The sequence below is a fragment of the Bos taurus genome, chromosome 2 (assembly GCF_002263795.3).
Source record: "Bos taurus isolate L1 Dominette 01449 registration number 42190680 breed Hereford chromosome 2, ARS-UCD2.0, whole genome shotgun sequence".
NCBI lineage: Eukaryota > Metazoa > Chordata > Mammalia > Artiodactyla > Bovidae > Bos > Bos taurus.
In genome coordinates, this window is record NC_037329.1 from 13,383,012 (window position 1) to 13,391,781 (window position 8,770).

Sequence of the window (8,770 nt, forward strand, 5' to 3'; positions counted from 1 at the left end):
TCAACACAAGATACTTAATTTTCACAGCTAGAAAAATATATCAGTTGAATGAAAACAAGTTTATATTAGTAATGAACAGCAACTTGAAGGTAAACAAATACAACTTGTATATAAAATGCAGTGCTACTGTACTTGTCCTTTTCTCTTATTTCTAAAATATTTTCTTCATCAATTTTTCAGATCTGGAGGCTGACGGTTATTTTTTGCACTTAAACTGCAAAAGCCATATGCCAAAAGGAAAAAAAAAAAAAAAACACCTTTGGGGCAAAGTATAGGCTATGGTTGGGAGGGCATAACAGACTAAAGATGCATAGAAGATACTACATCTTCATCTCCCTCCTTATAGATGCACACAATGGAATTCAGAACACACTACACCAAAATCAGTGCCTTGGCAGGTTGTTTTAAACTAAAGGAATCTGAGAAATGGCAAGTGCAGAAAGGACTCTCAGATCTTCTTTTCTCTCCTGAGCCAGGTCTTGTAACCATCATATGAGAGGTGTCCCCCCAAACCCTGAGGAAAGAATCACCATTATCCCTAAAGCTGGAAGGACCTGGAGAGGAATGTGAATGGACAGGACTTGCTAATTTCCCCCAGTTTATAGCCTTAGTTCATACCCTTTGTCCTAACACAATTTTCATAACTTCCCACTCTTCATCTAACCTAGTATGTGTGTGTAGTCACTAAGTCATGTCCAACTCCTTGTGACTCCATGGACTATAGCCCACCAGACTCCTCTGTCCATGAGATTCTCCTGGCAGGAATACTGGAGTGGGTTGCCATTTCCTTCTTCAAATCTAGTATAAAAATATTCAGATTTAACCATATCTTTAGGTCTTCATATATATCCTTTGATATCATGTATATCCTTTGGTTCAGATGGTAAAGTGTCTGCCTACAATGAGGGAGACCCAGGTTCAATCCCTGGGTCAGGAAGATTTCCTGGAGAAGGAAAAGGCAACCCACTCCAGCATTCTTGCCTGGAAAATCCCATGGACGTAGAAGCCTATTAGGCTACAGTCCATGGGGTCACAAAGAGTCGGACACGACTGAGTGACTTCACTTCACTTAGGTTTTCATATCCTTATGAAGCTTCCCGTATCACATAAAACATGAGTTTTACATGACATGGGAGGCTTCTTAAGGAAATTAAACAAACTTGTATGCTTTTCTTTGGTTAATCTGTCTTAGGCCAGAGAGAACCTAGGAGGTTAGAGGGGAAAGATATTTTCCCCTCCCCTACACACACAAAGCAAAATGTTTTGGACTCATCCATTATTGGCAGGTAATTGAAATACGCTTTGTATGATAACCTCTACCCAGAAATTATGTCAAGTAAATTGCTGAATGTATCTTTGCCTGATACCATAATGTTGAAATGTCACTCTTTATAGTTTTAATGGGCTTGCCTTGGGGTTCAGCTGGCAAAGAATCCACCTGCAATGTGGAGGCCTGGGTTCGATCCCTGGGTTGGGAAGATCCCCTGGAGAAGGGAACAGCTACCCACTCCAGTCTTCTGGCCTGGAGAATTCCATGGACTGTATCGTCCACAGGGTCACAAAGATACTATAATGTTGAAATGTCACTTTTCATAGTAGATTTATTTAATGTAACTTTTGGTGAACAAGTCACTTTAGTGGGAAAAAAGAATCATTTGATCAAAATGGTATCACTTTCAAGAGTCATCACGGTGAGTGAAAAGTTATTGGCTGAACATTCATTATGGGGGCAAATCTGAATAGAGTTATAAGTGTAAAATAGATTATTTGTTTAACAAGAATTGCTTAAATGCTTACTTAAAGCAGGTTAGACTGCTCATGTAATCTAACCCTTAGGATTATTTAACTACCAGATGCTGAAGGGGAAACTCCAGTACTTTGGCCACCTCATGTGAAGAGTTGACTCATTGGAAAAAGACCCTGATGCTGGGAAGGATTGGGGGCAGGAGGAGAAGGGGACGACAGAGGATAAGATAGCTGAATGGCATCACTGACTCGATGGACATGAGTTTGAGTGAACTCCGGGGGTTGGTGATGGACAGGGAGGCCTGGCGTGCTGCAATTCATGGGGTCACAAAGAGTCAGACATGACTGAGTGACTGAACTGAACTGAACTGAACTGAGTTTATCTTTCCTTGAGAGTTTGCTAGAGGAAATATAAATACCACAGACTTAACCTCTCTAACCTCAACTATGACTTTTCTCTAAGAAAGCTCTACAAAACAAAAGATATATAAATTTTGCTACATTTAGCCTCATCTATTAATAACTTCAGCTAGCACTATCAACCACACAATTCACAGATCAATCTCATATACTAAGCAACTATTATTATTTCATCTTGGAAATCTCTTTCACTGGGGAGGTCAGGAATGGCATGGGAGGAAAAACACACTCACCTGGCCAGCCAGGGTCAGCCAACTCAACCCTGGCATGACATCACTACAGCTGATTTCCCTTTCCTCTGAACACTATACTAACATCATCTCCTCCTTCTTCATAGCTAAGCCAAGTAGCTTCTGTTCCTTAGTGCTTTATACAGGTAGTTAATACTTCACTATTTTTACTATCTTTCAAAAGCATATGACAATTAAATATGGATTATTGCTCCATTAGCTGAGCCTATTTGACTGTAAATTTCATTCAGATGTCAAGAAAGCAATATAGTCAACGGAATACAAGGCTGAGAGGTGATATTGTTATGTCTACTCACAATTCAAGTCCTTTAGCAACAAACTAAGGCAGTGCTAGCCCACAGAACTTCCTGCAGTGATGGATGTGTTCAATATCTGGACTGTCCAATAGGATAGCCACTAGCCAATTTAGATTAATTTAGATTTAAGTAACCATATGTTCCTGTTAGGCAAAGGAGAGAAGCAAACAGTGAAAGGCTGGAAAGTTCTGGCAAAAGAGTCCATGTAGCATAGCACAGAAATTTAATGCAATGCAAACTGACATCTCAAACTAATGGTTTCAAGCAAGAGGCCAGAGCTGGCAAGCCCTCATCTCTTTATCAAAGAAGCAAGAGCCATAACTCTGCTTGTTCATACAGCTAGAGCTCGTCTAACACTATTAAAGAGAAGAACAAAAAATTTCCCTCTACCCTCTTAGGTTCAGTATCTGAGGCCTGTGAATTAAAGTGACAAAAGAAGATTATACATATAGGTAATTCCCTTTGTTGTACAGCAGAAACAAATGCAACATTGTAAAACAACTATACTCTAATAATTTTTAAAAGTGACTACAAACAGTGGCTCCTACGACCGTATATAAATAATAGCTTCTGTCTAAGAGGGCTTCTCTGGTGACTCAGATGGTCAGGAATCTGCCTGCAGTGCGGGAGACCCAGGTTTGATCTCTGGGTTGGGAAGATCCCTGCAGAAGGAAATGGCAACCCACTCCAGTATTCTTGCCTGGAGAATTCCATGGACAGAGGAGCCTGGTGGGCTACAGTCCATGGGGTCACAAAGAGTCAGACAAACCATTTTTTGAAACCCAGAACTGGATTAATAGGCTAAGAGGATGGGTACTAAAATGTTATCACAAATCCTCTCAAGTCCTCAGAATGATGTCTGAGATTTACTAAACTATTAGACCATAATATGATGGTTATTCAGGTGTACATAGCAAGAACCCCAAAAAAGGAGAAGATAGAATGATATGAAGAAATAATGAAATTATAGTACTTGGTGACAGAAGGAGTACAGGCAGGGGATGAGAAGAAATCATGAGATACTTGCAATAGGTAACATGACTCAAACCCAACACCACACAGTTGCCAAGCAGTATTTGTCCATTTGGAGCTCTACATTTTACTTGGCTCATCTAGAAGATGGGTATAGCTAGAGCTTCCAAACCAAGGTGGTGCTCTGAGGATTAAAGGGCTAGTAAATACGAGCACCTGGAATGGTGTCTCAAAAAGTATAGCTGGTTCAGGACACATACAAACTCTGTTGAAATGTCAGGTATCTCACATGTTTTGTTTTGACTTCAAATAATAGCAATTCCATATTGCAATCTAGGAAAATTAAAGTTAATATTTACAAGGTCTTTTCAATATAAATTTTGTTGACTTATATGGTTTAGCTGCCCCATTTTATTAACTTTAATTTTTTGGTTAGTTATTTTATATACACTCAGGTACCTCCTTTAGAAATAAATCTTGTTTATTCACTTTCTGGCTCCCTATTGAGTTTAATAAGATATTTACTCTTAATAATGTAATAATTCTAGGTAAAACAGCATGAGTAGTTTGAAATTTATTTTCTAAGTTAATAATATATTTAAATCTCTAGATAGAACTCTTTGGCAAGGCTAGGATCAACTAAGAAAATAATCACCTTCAAGATGATGAATAAAGGTCTGGGGACATCAGACCAAAAAAAGTGGCATTCTTGTACTTTGAAACATCTTTGGGAAAGGTCAAGAAAGGAAGTATTTTTATTTGAAAGATGATTCATACTGTTCTTGCAGTGATTACAAACACAGTAGAAACTATTTCATTCTATTTCAATACTTAAACTGTAAATCAAATAGCTATTTGGGGCCATAAGTATTTACAACACATAATAAAGTTTTCAGTCACAAGTGTTGATAAGAATCACAAGTAACATTTCTATTCCTTTCTTTGTAAAATGATTAAATGATGAACATAGCTATCACAAAGGAACTAAGGGATTGAAATTACTTTGTTACTAAATCCTACATCCTGTTCTGAACTCGAATTTCTTCTTCTTTTAAATTTTAAAGCAGCAGCAGTTTGAACTTAGTCTCCTTTTTATATAAATGTTATTTATTTCTAGCAACTTTCTTTTAATAATTGTTTTAAGTTATTTAAATGCATGCAGATTTACTGGGTGCTGAAACTGTGTACCAGCACTTAAGGGTAAAATTAAACAACTCATTTCTTTTATGATCAAAGCTGCAAAACTTTTCTCATTATTGTGTTGTGAATTCCAGCAAGTAACTCTGTTTACTGAATTTTTTTCTTTCAGATATTCACATTCCAAGATGTTGTATAGTAAGTGAACTGGTGACTTTTTTCAATGTACCTCAAAATTTCATTTTAAATGCCCTAGAGCAAAGACAATACTAGCTATTACCCAGCAGTGGAGTGAGCCAGTGTAGCCTTTCCAGATTTTGACATTTAAAAGAAGTCTAGAATCATAGATAAAGTACATCTTAAATTAATGCTGTAGATCAACATCCAGTAAATAACACAGTTGCCATTAACTATTTCTGAACACATTTTCTCCTCTAAAGAAAAAAAAAAAAACACCTTCTTTCCTAAACAAGGTATCCTCTTGTGAGTAACCTTGAAAATAATTTCCGAAGTCACAAAGCATCTTTGCTCTTTTTCTATAAATATCACTACTCTTATACTTCTTCTTATATCACAGCATCATCCCATTAAAAAAGAAGAAGAATCAGAAACTCCTCAACTACAGCACTAAAACCTGGCAATTGCTAAATGGCCAGTCTCAAGATTCAAGAACAAAACATCAGTATTAAACGTTAAGAATCCTGGTAATTGTTTTTTAAAAAAAACCTGTGAAATCTTGATATGACTATCTAATGGTGGTTCATCAAGGTAGTTTTCTAACCTCCTTTAAAATAAACTTTCTTTCCTCCTTTAAAATCTTACTCAAGATCAGTTTGCCTGTAGATGGAGAAATATTTTAACTCATCAATCACCAATAAAAACATGATCTTTATATGTCAAGCAAATTGCATTTCTAGTCTTGATGAAGACAACAGCAAGACATCAATCGGTTGCTATGCCATTCCAAAAGATCTCTTACGAGACGAATTAGGGCAATGTTACACGCCATGTGACTATTAAAAATTATCAGGGCACAGTGCAGTATGGCAGGCATCTTTCACTCTCTCCCTTTCTCTCCTACATCAGCCTGTCACCAGTACTGACATTCTCTCACTGTCATCTTCCTTCCCTTCACTTGTTCTTTCTGCTCCTTTCCCTGGTTCTTATCATCTTATGCCTGAATAATTATGATATTCTCCTAGCTCAGTAAATCTCAGCCATTGATCTGAGGAGTCATGCAAGTACATGACAAAGAATCACTGGTGAAAGAGGAAATGAGAAAATAAGGACAATGCAGTAAGTCTTTAATAACACCAAGATTATTCATTTTTAATGTTCTGTCCTTTACTCTGGAAGGACACTCTTGCCCTTCCTACCTATAATTTGAGGTTAAAATTCAATTCTTTTCTGAAATAGTGAAGATAAAAACATGGTGATTTTTTTAAACATCCTTCCATAGGTAAATAAACACTTGACAACTATATGCTAGTCCTCATGAATTCTTTTAGGAACTTCACTAGTCTATGAAACCAAAACTTTGTAAAACAGTAAAAACTAAGCTTCTTGAGTCTGGTTACTTCCTTCCAAATTCCAAAACCAGGCCCAACAGATGTAATATACAACATGATGACTATAATTAACGATACTGAATCTTTTTTTGACAGATGCTAAGAGAATAGAAGCACAAGCTGAAATCAAGATTGCTGGGAGAAATATCAATAACCTCAGATATGCAGATGACACCACCATTATGGCAGAAAGTGAAGAGGAACTAAAGAGCCTCTTGATGAAAGTGAAAGTGGAGAGTGAAAAGGTTGGCTTAAAGCTCAACATTCAGAAACTGAGATCATGGCATCCGATCCCATCACTTCATGGGAAATAGATGGGGAAACAGTGGAAACAGTAGCCGACTATTTTTGGGGGGCTCCAAAATCACTGCAGATGGTGACTGAAGCCATGAAATTAAAAGACACTTACTCCTTGGAAGAAAAGTTATGACCAACCTAGATAGTATACTGAAAAGCAGAGACATTACTTTGCCAACAAAGGTCCATCTAGTCAAGGCTATGGTTTTTCCAGTGGTCATGTACGGATGTGAGAGTTGGACTGTGAAGAAGGCTGAGCACCGAAGAATTGATGCTTTTGAACTGTGGTGTTGGAGAAGACTCTTGAGAGTCCCTTGGACTGCAAGGAGATCCAACCAGTCCATTCTGAAGGAGATCAGCCCTGGGATTTCTTTGGAAGGAATGATGCTAAAGCTGAAACTCCAGTACTTTGGCCACCTCATGTGAAGGGTTGACTCCTTGGAAAAGACTCTGATGCTGGGAGGGATTGGGGGCAGGAGGAGAAGGGGATGACAGAGGATGAGATGGCTGGATGACATCACCGACTCGATGGACATGAGCTTGAGTGAACTCTGGGAGCTGGTGATGGATAGGGAGGCCTGGTGTTCTGCGATTCATGGGGTCACAAAGATCGGACACGACTGAGCAACTGAACTGAACTGAAGAGAATAGATCTTAACAGTTCTCATCACAAGCAAAATACTGTGTAACTGTGAGGTGATGGATGTTACCTAAGTTTATTGTGGCAAACATTTTGTTTTATACAACAATGCACATATAAATATCAATGAATCAATACATATGCTTTTGAACTGCTTTTCAATGATATTATAATATCACTAGTGCTGTATGTCAATTACATCTCTATGAAATAGAGAAAGAAATGTCTTTGAACAGAAAGTTCTTTGCTGCATTCAGCATGCATTCTAACACCTACAGCAGCCCCTACAACCTGGCCTTACCATACCTGTCGACCTCCTGTAGAGAGGCAGGTGCCTTCACTGTTTTTCACATAATATGCTTTTAGCTCCAGGTTTTTGATCATGCTCTTAGCTCCTGGAAGAAAACCTCTGTCATTCTCAATTTAAACATGCCTGAAACTAAACAATTCTATTTATTCCAGCAAATGATTGCTCATCCTGTTTGTTTGTTCTACCTCCCTTCTAGAACCAAATTCTCTGAATTTCTTTTCTTGCTGAGTCAGCAATAAATGTTAATCTTATTGTCTTGAGTGTTTCCAGTAAGAGTGTGCATATTCTCAAGGAGGTTGCCTTTGAGGCTTTTATTAATATAAATTTGAAATGGGAAAAGTAAAGAAATGTTTTTGAATCTAGTGTTCACATATCTATTCCTTTAATTTTTAAAATTATCTTGAGAGCCTAGATGTTAATCATATACATATCAGCCTTACAGACAGAGTATTGTTTTGAAGATTCATGTGTGTGTGTGTGTGTGTGTGTGTGTGAAGTCACTCAGTCGTGTCCGAGTTTTTGAGACCCCATGGACTGTAGTCCGCCAGGCTCCTCTGTCCATGGGATTCTCCAGGCAGGAATACTGGAGTGGGTTGCCATTTCCTTCTCCAGGGGATCTTCCCAACCCAGGGATTGAACCTGGGTCTCCTGCATTGCAGGCAGACGCTTTATCCTCTGAGCCACCAGGGAAGATTCATAGACACAGATAAAAGAGCCAGATATGCTGACAAAATTTTGTCATGAATAATTTAGGACAGACCAAAACTTAAATCAACAGTCTGGTGGCTATATTTAAGATAACAATCATATCCAATTACTCTTCTTACTAGTTCTACCCAAACTTCTTTAACCTCTTCTCATTGCTGAAGAGTATCAAACAAAAACAAACAAAAAAGAGTATCAAAACATCCGTTTCTATGTTAAAAACAGTGTAATCATGTCTGTTCAGAGAAGAATGATACAAAAGAATATCTATGAAAGTGCACAACAGTTCTTTACTGCCAACCTAAACTCATCTAATATCTAAACTCATTCAACATATAAGATCTTGACAAAATAAATTAGGAGAAATGTATGGTCTTGCCATCTTTGAATAAAAATGTCCATTTAAAAAATTAATTTCCTTTGAATTG

General features: G+C 37.8%; 1 non-coding gene across 1 annotated transcript; it reads right to left on the bottom strand.

The window, feature by feature from the left end:
• Positions 1-8,255: 8,255 nt before the first annotated feature.
• On the bottom strand, positions 8,256-8,327 carry TRNAC-GCA (transfer RNA cysteine (anticodon GCA)). Its single transcript has one exon. It is a non-coding gene; the product is annotated as a tRNA-Cys (tRNA).
• Positions 8,328-8,770: the final 443 nt, after the last annotated feature.